Genomic DNA, 13040 nt, shown 5'->3' with positions numbered 1-13040 from the left:
AGTTCAAGTTACCTCCAGGAAATCCCTTAGATTGCCCAGAAGGTACATAGAGAATCAGCCAACATCTCTCCTCCAGCACTGGACAAGGTCAGTGGTTCTCTGCTGAATGCCAGAGGAAGGGACTCACATAAAGTTAACATGATGCACAGTCTCAGTATGCACACACAAGTAACAAACACAAGGAGCGCACTTAGCTTTGCAAGGTTCTCACACTGTAGTAGGTATGTGGGAACTGAGACCCACGGAGAGGAGAGCCAGACCGAGCCTCCCACCGCCGCCTTGCAAGCTCACTCTGAGTGGGATGGTGGATGGAATCCCCAGCATTATTTAAACCATCTTCCTTTTCTCCTTTTCAAAACTTCTGGAAGCACAGATGAATGAATTAAATTCATATTTCATGGGACTCAAATCCATTCCTGTAATTGGATTACCATAAACCCAAAACGAAAAGGGGATAGGATGGGGGAAGGGGAAAGGCTGCCCCATCGAAATGCAGCCCTGGCCAGCAGCTCCCATTGGCACCCCTCATGCCTGTGCTAACCACACCAGCTGCCAGCACACCTGCCTCTCCTGACCCCCAGGCCCTGTTCCCACACCATCTAATCAGGCCTTGGCCTGGGCTCACACCAGTTAGTTATTCAGTCTCAACTCAGATCTGTCTGCTTCTGGACACATGCACGGCTTTCTGAGTGCTATTTCCTCAGCAAGCCCAACAGCTTAGTGAAACCATCTCTGCAAGATGGACAGTCTCTCACCCCATTCCATCTCATTTTCATATCCCTAGTAAGTGACAGAGGGAAGAGGAACTTCTCGGTGGGTCAGAAATAGGCATGAATGTGTAGTTATTCATCACCCTCAGTCACATGCTACTGTCTATTAGAGCCTGAGGCAAAAGGAAAAATCAGTAATGCTAATCTTGTATTTATTTGAAATCTTGACATTTGTTTATCATGGATTTTTGCATTAATCTTTATTTTCTAAAATATTGCATTAAATATTTATTCTGATATTAGAGTGGTTTCTTTTGGTGCCTCCTTAAATTTTGCAGCTAAGCACCTCCCTCATTTCATCCTTATCATTAGAGCTACTATTGATAGAGCTACTATTTACTGAGTACCAATAATAAACCAGACACTTCACTTATAAAAACACTTATATATAACCCTTGCAATACTCTCAATCGTAGTGAGGAATGTTTTAATTTGACAAATGGGAAAACTGAGGCACCAAAAGTAAATGTCATAGCAAATATCACACAGCTGGTAACAGGTGTGGAACAGAAACTCAGGAGACAGGAAAGACAGCCACGCTTGACTAGGAAATACCAACGTGCTGTGGATCTTATTTAGGGAGCAGTGACATGGGGAAAGCATGATAAAGCACTATGCAGCCAGCCAGAGAGATTAAGCATGGATTCCAAGGTGCCTGGAGAGGTTCCAAGGGATTTGAAGGAGGCTGTGGAGACCAACTGCCTCCATGAACATTTGCATATGGACTAAGGAAAGGCTTCCCTGCTAGAGGAGTCACATCCTAAAGAAAGCCTGGTAGGTGTTTTAGAACCCAGGCTTTGAATTTTTCATAAGATTATTTTAGATTTGTGGGAGGAAGATTATTATAAAATCTGTGGCCACAAGTACTTTTCTTGCAATTTCTTTTTCAGAAAGAATAAAACAAAGTATCTTGCACATGCAAAAATGTCTAATTTGATTTAAAGCCATAGGTCAGTTTATTCATCTGCTCATAAATATCATATTCTTATTAACACCATGGGACCCATGGAAACTCCACTGAGAAACCACAAAACCTCAATGTGGATTAAACTGGAAGCTCTTTTTCCAAGAATATGTATATTATATTGAATATCAATGTCAACTCTGGTTCCTGAATCATAATTTTGCTAATATTAGCAGTAGTATGAATGAACTTAGATATTAACTCTTAGATGAGATCAAGTATACAATATTGTTCAGACTAAGCTGCCTACATTAGAGAGTGTTGGCTATCACCATTCTGGCATGTGGGGTTGGCACCTTTCTACAATTTTGTTATCATTTTGCCTTTTGCCATTGCTGTTTGCCACATACCTTACCAGCTGATGATGGCATTGGCCCAAGTCCAAAAGTGGACCAGAAAACATATCCCAAGTCAAGATCTGCTGCTTTTCCCACTTCAAATTGCATTAATTTTTTTCACATCAGACTTCTCTAGCACCGCACCCTTTAGCCCCACACCCTTTAGCACTGTATTTAATTAAAATACAGTCCTATCTTGTTAAAAATTGAGAAACTTTTGTCTCCTCAGGTCTAACTAGCTGTTCAATGGTGGGAATTTTGTTTTACTTAATCCCATGCATTCAGTTTAGGGATGAGCATATATCAAGCTTCAGGTAAAAGGCTTACTGAGGCCAAAAGGAGACACAAAGAAAAGCAGGAGAGGCTCTGTGTGTGAGTCCTGGTGGGCAAGGGGTGAACGAAGATCTAGGGCCCTGATGGGACTATATTGGTACTCTAATGAAATTTAACGAGAGGCTGGATCAACACCAAATACAGGGAATAAAGCCAAGGTCATCAACAAACAAGTACAAATGGAGAGAGAATGAGAACAAGGGAACCAATAATTACAACACAAGCGTGGAAGATCTGGAGGGAGGAGAGGGGCAAAAATCCACCCACGCATGTGGCTCAGGACTGAGGCCATGCTTGACATGAGAGTGTTGGAGAACGCTAGTGGCCAAGGGTTCATGGACACTGTCCTCCTCAGAGCTGCCCTGCCATGACCTTCCTCCATTCCTGGGCCAAGGTCTCTAGTGCTTATCTCCTTTACCTTGGGTTCTTGGAGCTCAGTTTCAGCTCCACATTCTCTAGTGGGTGTAAGACCCAGGGCTAGCCACAGGCCACCACTCTTTCTTCCCTATCCTTCTACAATGGCCATAGGAGACAGAGACCACCTAATGCAACAGCACTTGTTTTTGAATCATAAACTGTGGTCCCAGTGGACCAACAGAAGGGGCATATTATATGGACAATATGTGGAGAACAGCACAACAGTATCAGCTACAGGATAGAGAGAAGCTCATTTGCAATTTTTATACCTTGCTTAACAAGGTATAAAATACCATGGAGCCCCCACAAACAATTCCATTGGGTTTTATTGTGAACTGGCCAAAGATAACAATCAAATTAGCACAAGCAGCCTCTCCCACTGGATTTTACTTGTATTGATTAAAGGAGCTAGAAATCAAATCTTCTTGACTGGAAATATGTGTCTTTTTTCCAATTCAGATATCTTTTCCAAGTCTTTGCTCCCTGATGAAAATCTCCATTATGTTAGTAAATTACTGAAAGTCCATGAACAGCAGGGAACTAGCTTTCTAAGAGGGCCCCAGCATCAGAGAGGCTTTCTAAAGAAGGACCGCTTAAATATTTTTAGAGGTTCATCCTCCCTGCTGCTCCTGTGAATGGCTCTTGGTGCTGATTGCTGTATGGGGTTTCCCTGTGGGGATCCAGATGGCCAGAGGTGGATTTGCAGTAACTTCTCCCACATCTCACCTCATCAATGCCTGCACCTCACCTGGAGGGCTCTCCAGATGGTGCCTGTCATAAATGGAAACCAAGGTCACATTAGTCATCTGTTTACATAAGAAAGTCACTTTCCAATTTATTAGCTATCTCTCTTTGTTTTAATTCTATAAGTAAACAAGAGAACTGCATACTAATGAAGGTACTTATTTAATTAATTAGTATAAGAGAAATTGCAGTGAAGGTTACCTGGCTATGGAAACTTCAAAGAGACAGTGCGCATTGCTTGATGTACAAAATATGAGTGCATATTTTTTATTGAATTGAGGTAATTATTTCTTCATTCTATGTGCCTAATAGAGGAAATGGAGAGCCTTCTCCTGTGGAAAATAATATTAGCACCTCCATAACATTTTATATGCAATGACGAGCATACAAAAAAATTATCAGACATAACGAAGAGGTGAGAAAATTTGATCAATAATCAAAGAAAGAAAGATCATAGAAATGGACTCATAGATAATCCATACATTGGAGTTGGCAACAAGGACTTTAAAGTAATTGTCATTAACATGTTACAGAATCAAATCCATTAATGTGATACATCACATCAACAGAATGAATAACAAAAACCATATGATTATTTCAATTGGTGCTAAAAAAGTATTTGATAAAATTCAACATCCCTTCATCAAAAAATTCTCAAAAAACTTGGTATAGAGGAAACATACCTCAACATAATAAAAGGCATATATGACAGACCCACAGCTAGTATCATACTGAATGGAAAAAAAAAAAAACAGTAAGCCTTTCCTCTAAGATCTGGAACATGACAAGGATGCCCACTTTTACCACTGTTATTCAACATAGTACTGGAAGTCCTAGCTAGAGCAATCAGAAAAGAGAAAGATATAAAGCGTATCCAAATTGGAAAGGAAGAAGTGAAATTATCTTTGTTTGCTAATGATAAACCTTAAGATTCCACAAAAAGCTATTAAAACTGATAAACAAATTCAGTAAAGTTTCAGGATACAAAATCAACATACAAAAATCAGTAGTGTTTCTATAGGTCAATAGTGAACAATCTGAAAAATAAATTTAAAAAGTAATCCCATTTACAATAGCCACACATAAATTTAAATACCCAGGAATTAACTTAAGAAGTAAAAGGTTTATATAATAAAAACTGTAAAACACAGAAATTGAAGAAGACAAAAAATTGAAAGACTTTCCATGTTCGTAGATTGGAAGAATCAATATTGTTAAAATGGCTATACTACACAAAGCAATGTATACATTCAATGCAATTCCTATCAAAATACCAATTACATTCTTCACAGAAATAGAAAAAGAAATGCTAAAATTTATATATAACCACAAAAGACCCAGAGTAGTCAAAGCTATACTAAGCAAAATGAATAAAACTAGAGGAATCACATTATTTGACTTCAAATTATACTACAGAGCTATAGTAACCAAAACAGCATGGTACTGGCGTAAAAACAGACACACAGACCAATGGAACAGAACAGAGAACCCAGAAACAAATCCACACACCTACAATGAACTCATTTTCAACAAAAGTGACAAGAATATACATTGGGGGGGAAAATACAGTCTCTTCAAAATGGTGCTAGGAAAACTGGATATCCATATGCAGAAGAATGAAACTAGACTCCTATCTCTTGCTATATACAAAAACCAAATCAAAATGGATTAAAGACTTAAAAATCTATGACCTCAAACTATGAAACTACTACAAGAAAACATTGGGGAAACTCTCCAGGACTTTGGTCTGAGCAAAAGTTTATTGAGTAATACCCCACAAGCACAGGCAATCGAAGCAAAACTGAACCAATGGGATCACATCAAATTAAAAAGCTTCTGCACAGCAAAGGAAACAATAAACAAAATGAAGAGACAACCCACATAATGGCAGAAAATATTTGCAAATTACTCGTCTGACAAGGGATTAATAACCATAATATATAAGGAACTCCAACAACTCTATAGGTAAAAGTCTAATAATCCAATTAAAATGGACAAAAGATTTGAATAGATATTTCTCAAAAGAAGACATACAAATGGCAAACAGGCATATGAAAAGGTGCTTAACATCACTGGATCATCAGAGAAATGCAAATCAAAACTATCAAAACTATGAGATATCATCTCACTCCAGTTAAAATAACTTATATCCAAAAGACACGCAATAACAAATGCTGGTGAGGACGTGGAGAAAATGCTTGTACACTGTTGGTGGGAATGTAAATGAGTACATCCCACTATAGGGAATGGTTTGATGGTTCCTCAAAAAACTAAAAGAGCTACCATATGATCCAGCAATCCCACTGCACTCCCAAGTTTATTGCAGCACTGTTTGCAATAGCCAAACTTTGGAAGCAACCTAAGTGTCCATCAGCAGATAAATGGATCAAGAAAATGGGGTACTTATGCACAATGGAGCACTATTCTGCCATAAAAAAGAATGAGATCCTGTCATTTGCAACAAAATGGATGGAACTGGAGGTCATTATGTAAGTGAAATAAGCCAGGCACAGAAAGGGCAAGCATCACATGTTCCCACTTACTTATGGGATCTAAAAATTAAAACAATTGAACTCATGAAGATAGAGAGTAGAAGGATGTTTACCAGAGGTTGGGACGGGTAGTAAGAGGGTGGGGAATGAGGTATGGATGGTTAATGGGTACAGAAAAAAAAAACCCAGAAATCATGAATGAGACCTAGTGTTTGATAGCAGGGTGACTACAGTCAATAATTTAATTGTACATTTAAAAATAGCTTTAAAAAAGTATTTTGGACCGTTTGTAACACAAAGGATAAATGGTTGAGGGGATAGATACCCCACTTTATGAGATGCTATTATTATATATTGCATGCCTGTATCAAAACATCTCATGAACCCCATAAATACATACACCTACTATGTACTTACAAAAGTTTTTTAAAAAGTTGAAGAAAATAAAAGATAAAAAAAAATGGAGAATTGGCACAGAAACTAGAACTTACAAAAAAAGTTTTAAAAGGCATTTGGAACTCAAATATGTGCTGTATTAAATTAAGAACTCATCAGGTGTATTTGATAGCAAAGTACACAAAGCAGAAGATGAGATTAGTAGATAGCAATGCTAAAGTGGAGAGAGAAAAAAGGATGGGAGGAGAAGAGAAGAGCACAAGAGCTCTGTGGGAAACAGCCAAATAATCTAACGTACACGTAATGAGAGTTGTACTGTGTTTTGACTTCAGAAAGACCTGAGTCAAACTTCAGCCTCCTTACTTACGGGATGAGTAAGTAGTATTCTTGGTAAGTGATCTAACTCTTCCAAGCTTCAATTTCCACATGTACAATATGGGAACAAATAAGTCAACACTGTAGGCTTTTTAAAAGTGAGGTAAGTTATTTTGAAGTAGTATCTGAGTGCTTCTCACAGCCATCCTTGCAGTCCAACAAGCGCCTTCATTTCACGAGCCTCAGAATCAAGACACATGCCAACAACCACAGAACCCTAAAATAAAGGCCACTAATACTGGACTGTCAGGCTTACAGGCCTTTGGTATAGGGATGAAGTCTCATGGAATGGCTTTTCCTGTCTCCTGGACAACAGTAGAGATGACATAGGATAGAAAACTAGAGAAAGAAAAGATAATATAGGCCAGAGAAGAGCAAGATAAGAAATCTAGCAGCTCTACCAGCGCAAGCAACATCCCCTGGCAGCACCCAGGGATCACGTTTAAACAGCTCAGCTCTTAGGGATGCTTCCCACTGCCATTATCCAATAGTGACCACAGAAATGGGACAATCTACAGAATGCAGTAGGAGTTAATACTCATCTGGGTCCTGACACTTTGTTAAGTCCTCATCTAACCTTCTCCATTTGGGTAACCCCTGTTTTATGGATCAAGACATGAATAAAATGAGCTGATAATTCCAATATTCATTATATTATCACAATTGTATTAATTACTATTATGATTTATTACATCTTATTTCAACTGTAGCTAATCTTTAATGGGCACAAACTATGTGCCAGGCACTGGTCTTCACATTTCACATGTATATTAACTATTTATCATAACAACCTTCTAAAATATTAATAAGCTCTAACTAAATATCTTCCTCAGGGCCGCCCAGCTAACAAGGTTCTCTGTCAATTCTAAAGTACTACCCCAGGAATGGGTAACACCTGCTGAGTGCCCGCTATATGTCAGGAACCTTTTACACTTGTCTGATTGAATTTAAACTGTAGCCTCTGAGATTGAGTTCCCTCATCTACAAATGTAGTTATGTTGTTAACCATTGCTAGCCCCACACTGCTGCTGTAAATCTTAAAGGGGATGACTATATGAAATGCCCATCACAGTAATCCTCACATGGGAAGGAAGGAAGGAAAGGAGGGAAGGAGGGAGGGAGGGAGGGAGGGAGGGAGGGAGGATCTTTAACTTTAAACTGTTCTATACATGTAATTTTTTTTTTTGAGACAAGGTTTCATGCCATTGCCCAGGTTAGAATGCAGTGGCGTGATCATAGCTCTCTGCAGCCTCAAACTCCCAGGCTCAAGTGATCCTCCCACCTCAGCATCCTGAGTAGCTGGGACTAGAGGTACATGCCACCACGCCTAGACCATACATATAATTCACACAGCAAATGAAACCTAGGAACACCTACTTTTATTCTTGTACTTTTTAATGTACTTGATGAAAGGTAAATAAATAACAGATATGTCAGACCAAATTGTCTGTCTCCAATTTGGTTTAGAGTTGCAAGTTCAAATATCAGAGCTTACTGGAGTGTAGCAGAAACATTACTTTAATTGGTCCCATGTCTATCAGGAAAACCTGAGATCCCTCTGAGGCCCCCAGAAGAGCTGCCCCTCTCTGACCAAGCAGATAACCCACACAGTCCCCATTCAGGACTCAGATTCACCTTTAAAGAGCTGCATAGGTAAAGGAAGAGCGTTGAGGTATGAGGCAGGCAGGTATGGGATGCTGGATCAGTTCCCCATTCCCAGGTTCCCCAGAAGTCAGGATTAGAAAACTTCACCCTGGACAAATTTACACTCAAACTAAAAACCAAATACTGCATGTTCTTGCTTATAAGTGGGAGCCAAACACTGAGAACACATGGACATAAACATGGAAACAACAGACACTGCAGACTACTGGAAAGGGAGGGAGGAAGGGAGCAACATCACACAATATTCCCATGTAACAAACTTGCTCATGTACCCCCTGTATCTAAAATAAAAGTTGAAATTTTAAAAATGAAAGGAAACTTCAGGGTCCTTGGGGCCATCACCACAGACCGCCTCAAGTGGCTGATGCCTGAAGGCAGCCCCTCTCCAAAGGGCTGGCACCAGCAATGTGTCTGCTCCCAGGCAGGGTAGGTCATGGGGACAGGCAAACATAATGGGGTCATTAAAGGATTCAGAAAAAAAAAATCACAAGGTCCAGGCAGAAGAGGAAAGCTGAGTCTGAAGCTCCTGCTCTTCCCATCAGAGGTAATCTCATTTTAAATTTGGCCTCAAGGTTTCCAGAAACCTACTTAGATCTTATGTAGCCTCTGTGTGTGACTAGAATATAAGCCAGAAAATCCACTGAGAAAATGAGGATGTCAGCTTCTAAGTTCTGCTCTGGGCCAGAGCAGGTGGTGAGACTCTGCAGTTCTGAAGCTGGAAGGAAGATCTTCAATGTCCTGCCCTGGCCTTGATTTATGAAAGGTAACCACTCTTTATTGAGCTTGTGCCAAGCATCAAACACTGACTGCAGACTTTAGGGAACTCTCCTAAAAGTGGCCAGGCACGGTGGCTCACGCCTGTAATCCCAGCACTTTGGGAGGCCGAGGCGAGCGGATCACAAGGTCAGGAGATCGAGACCATCCTGGCAAACACGGTGAAACCCCGTCTCTACTAAAAATACAAAAAAAATTAGCCAGGCGTGGTGGCGGGCGCCTGTGGTCCCAGCTACTCGGGAGGCTGAGGCAGGAGAATGGCATGAACCCGGGAGGCGGAGCTTGCAGTGAGCCGAGATCGCGCCACTGCACTCCAGCCTGGGCAACAAAGAGAGACTCCGTCACCAAAAAAAAAAAAAAAAAAAAAAAAAATGGCATGTTGTGGAACTATTATCCCATTATCCCAATTTAAAACTGAGGTTGGGAGATGTGAAGTCTCTGCTCCAGTTCTCCTATTGGCAGGTGCAAGAATGTAGAGTCAGGTTTGTCTGATTCCTGAGCTCAGGAAGGCTTGTTTCTCCACACAACGTTCTGTTCTGATTATTGACCCATTGTCCTGGACCACACACTGCACTAGAAGACCCTGTACAAACATGACTTTCTCTTTATTCTCACAACCCACTTGCAAGTAGAAGAGAAAACTTTTTGACCATACTAAATGTCCATCAAGGTTTTTTTCTAATACTGTATATACCTCTGACTGGGAAGAAGAGAGAAGTTGGCACTAGTCTAAACATGTGCCCTATAACTCCAGGGTCCCCAGAAAACTACAAATTCCAAGTCTCTCATTCATGGAGAGACATAACACATTTATAGAAAGGAAGTTTTAATACTTAGAAATACGTTGATGTTTTCTAAAAGTGGCCTATAAATTTGATGCAACTCCATTCAAAAAAAATTTTTTTCAAGAGGCTCTACAAATCGACTCTAAATGTACATTTGAAATGTATATTTGAAAATGTACATTTGAAATGTATATTTGAAAGAAAATAGACCACGTCACTTCTGAAGAAGAATGAAGTGGAGGAATTTGCCCTACCAGATACAAAGACTAAGTACAGATGTGTAATGATTAAGGCAGAATGGCGTTAACTAGAATGCCATTCTGTCTTATTAACAGGACTAGAAAAAAATTAACAATGAACCAAAATAGCACAGAAAGAGATCTTCGTATACATGGAACTTTAATGTATAAAAGAAACAGCACAAGAGAAAGGAGGGATAATTCACTCCATGGAGCTGCAAAATTTGGTTCTCCATGTGTAAAAATTGAATTGCAATTGCATCTTTATCTCATATTTTTCACAAAATCAACCTTCTGTGTGTGTTTGCGTGTGTGTCTTTCTGACAAATGAAGCAGAATGAGCAGAAAATTACTGCAATAAAATAAAAGATTGATACATTTGACTTCGCTAAAATTAAAAACTTTTATTCATCAAAAGACATCTCAAAGAAAAAGGACAAGGTAAAACCCAGATAAGATATCTGAGAAATAAATGACTAACAAAATATTAATATATTAATATCGAGAATCTATAAACAGCACCTATGAAAACTATTTTTTAAAATGCAAACAATGCAATAGAAAAATCAGCAGCAGTCACGATCAGGTATTTCCTTTTTTTTTTTTTTTTTTTTGAGACAGAGTCTTGCTCTTGTTGCCCAGGCTGGAGTGCAATGGCGTGATCTCGGCTGACTGCAACTTCCGCCTCCTGGGTTCAAGCGATTCTCCTGCCTCAGCCTCCCAAGTAGCTGGGATTACAGGTGCCCACCACCACGTCCGGCTAATTTTGTATTTTTAGTAGAGACAGGGTTTCTTCATGTTGGTCAGGCTGGTCGTGAACTCCTGACCTCAGGTGATCCACTCACCTCGGCCTCCCAAAGAGCTGGGATTACAGTCATGAGCCGCCACACCCGGCAACAGTCAGGTATTTTCACAGATAATTAAACACTTATAGCTAGTAACACATGAAGAAATGCTAAGCCTTGATAGCAAACAGGAAAATGAAAAATAAAGACCATGAGAATTCATTCAGTTGGAAAAATAAGAAGTCTGACAATACTCAGTGTTCAAGAGAATATGGTTTAATGTAGATATTTTATACATTACCAGGAGGAGTGTAAAATGATACAAATGCTTTGATGGTGGCAGGCGCCTGTAGTCCCGGCTACTTGGGAGGCTGAGGCAGAATGGCATGAACCCGGGAGGCAGAGCTTGCAGTGAGCCGAGATCGTGTCACTGTACTCCAGCCTGGGCGACAGAGCGAGACTCCGTCTCAAAAAAAAAACAAAAAACAACAAATGCTTTGAAAGATAATTTGGCATTATCTTGTAAATGTGGACAGCCACCTACCCAAAGACCCAACAGCAGAATGAACAAATAAAATGAGGATATTTCACACACTGGAATATTATACAGATACACAAAGTAACATATTAAAGCATACTGTGAAAAAAAGTCCCAGAAGACAATATCCAGTAAGATAGTTTTTATAATGTTCAATACAAGTAAAACTAAACAATTTTGGGTAAAGGTATTATGTATGATTAAAACTTTTGAAAAATGAACAAGATAATAATAATCACAACCTTTAGAATCATGGTCACCTCTGTGGTGTACAAGAGGAAGATAGATGCGAGGTGGAAGGAGCACATGGGTAGATGTAAGTTATTAGTAATATATGATGCTTAGTTTGAGCTGTAGGTTCACAAGTGTTTATTACATTTTTTAATAAAAGAGGGCCAATCCTAATAGTATATAATGAAAAGAATGATGATTAATCCAATTCAATATACCTGAGGTCAAATTTTAAAATTCTAGGATATAGATGCAATTGAAGATTGGCAATTTCCAAAACTTCCATCTATTAAAGTACCTGTCTGCCATCCATGTAGCTGCAGATTAGAGACTTGTGGCCATGTGGCTCTGCACTCCCCCTTTACCCCTGAGCACAGATGGCAGATAGATCTGCGGCCCCTTAATCCTGCAACCACTCTTCCTTGTCATGGGCATGGCAGACCTCAACAATGGACCTGCCAAGACTTCAAATTCCTTTTCCACACAGCTCTCCACATAGTCACCTGGGACAAAACGTATGGAACAGTGGGTAAGTTCTGTGCACAGAAGCCACATCAAGATGTCCAGAACTGCAGACAATTCAGAGATGAAGAATTCAAGGGATCAAAGGTAAGGGGAGAGGAGAAAAGTCTGCTAATGAAGAAGGATGAGAAGTCCATGAAACTGCCATGTGGCTCCCAGCTTGACAAAGTCCTGAGCTCAAGCTACTTCCTGCCTTGGTCCCAGAGAGAAAGAGAAAAATCAGGATAGACAATAGCGTATTTAACTTGACATGTGGAAAATATGCTATGCTGTGAGGTGTGGAGGCTGGAAATAGAAAGCAATTTCCCGAAGAAAGATCTCTGTTCATGGGTGATGGGGTCATTTGGGGTCCCTGAGGGAAGACTGGATATTGAGAGCTCAGGAAGGAAATGTGATTCCTCCAGTGCCTCCCTGGATGCTCACAGCAAGCAGGACCTTAGCCAAGACAGATGATTCCAAAGAAGACCCGCAGGCATGGCTGATATCAGCAGCCTTTTTGATCCAATTGCCCCCAGAGCTACTCCGAGCCAGAGCCACAACTCAGAACAGGTGCCCCAGCAAATGTCAGAGAGATAAAGTCTGTGGCACCCGTGATGCATGGTTCTTTCTTTTGGTTTAAAGCCAAAGTCTTTTGGGCCTGGGACTTGAGTCATTTAGGAAGGACATCTAAGA

The 13040-nt window shown here is 40.1% G+C and overlaps 1 protein-coding gene and 1 long non-coding RNA gene across 2 annotated transcripts in view; both read right to left on the bottom strand.

Annotated features, from left to right (window-relative positions):
* Nucleotides 1-13040, bottom strand: part of CLSTN2 (calsyntenin 2) — a 657664-nt gene that overhangs the window by 584406 nt on the left and 60218 nt on the right. The window lies entirely within an intron of this gene.
* The window catches only part of LOC134758100 (uncharacterized), a 47022-nt gene continuing 37099 nt past the window's right edge, over nt 3118-13040 (bottom strand). The window contains exon 3 of the long non-coding RNA XR_010132942.1: nt 3118-3593. This is a non-coding gene — a long non-coding RNA (uncharacterized lncRNA). The remainder of the gene's footprint in view (nt 3594-13040) is intronic.

The sequence above is a fragment of the Gorilla gorilla genome, chromosome 2 (assembly GCF_029281585.2).
Source record: "Gorilla gorilla gorilla isolate KB3781 chromosome 2, NHGRI_mGorGor1-v2.1_pri, whole genome shotgun sequence".
Lineage (NCBI taxonomy): Eukaryota > Metazoa > Chordata > Mammalia > Primates > Hominidae > Gorilla > Gorilla gorilla.
This window is presented reverse-complemented; position numbering and strand designations above follow the sequence as displayed.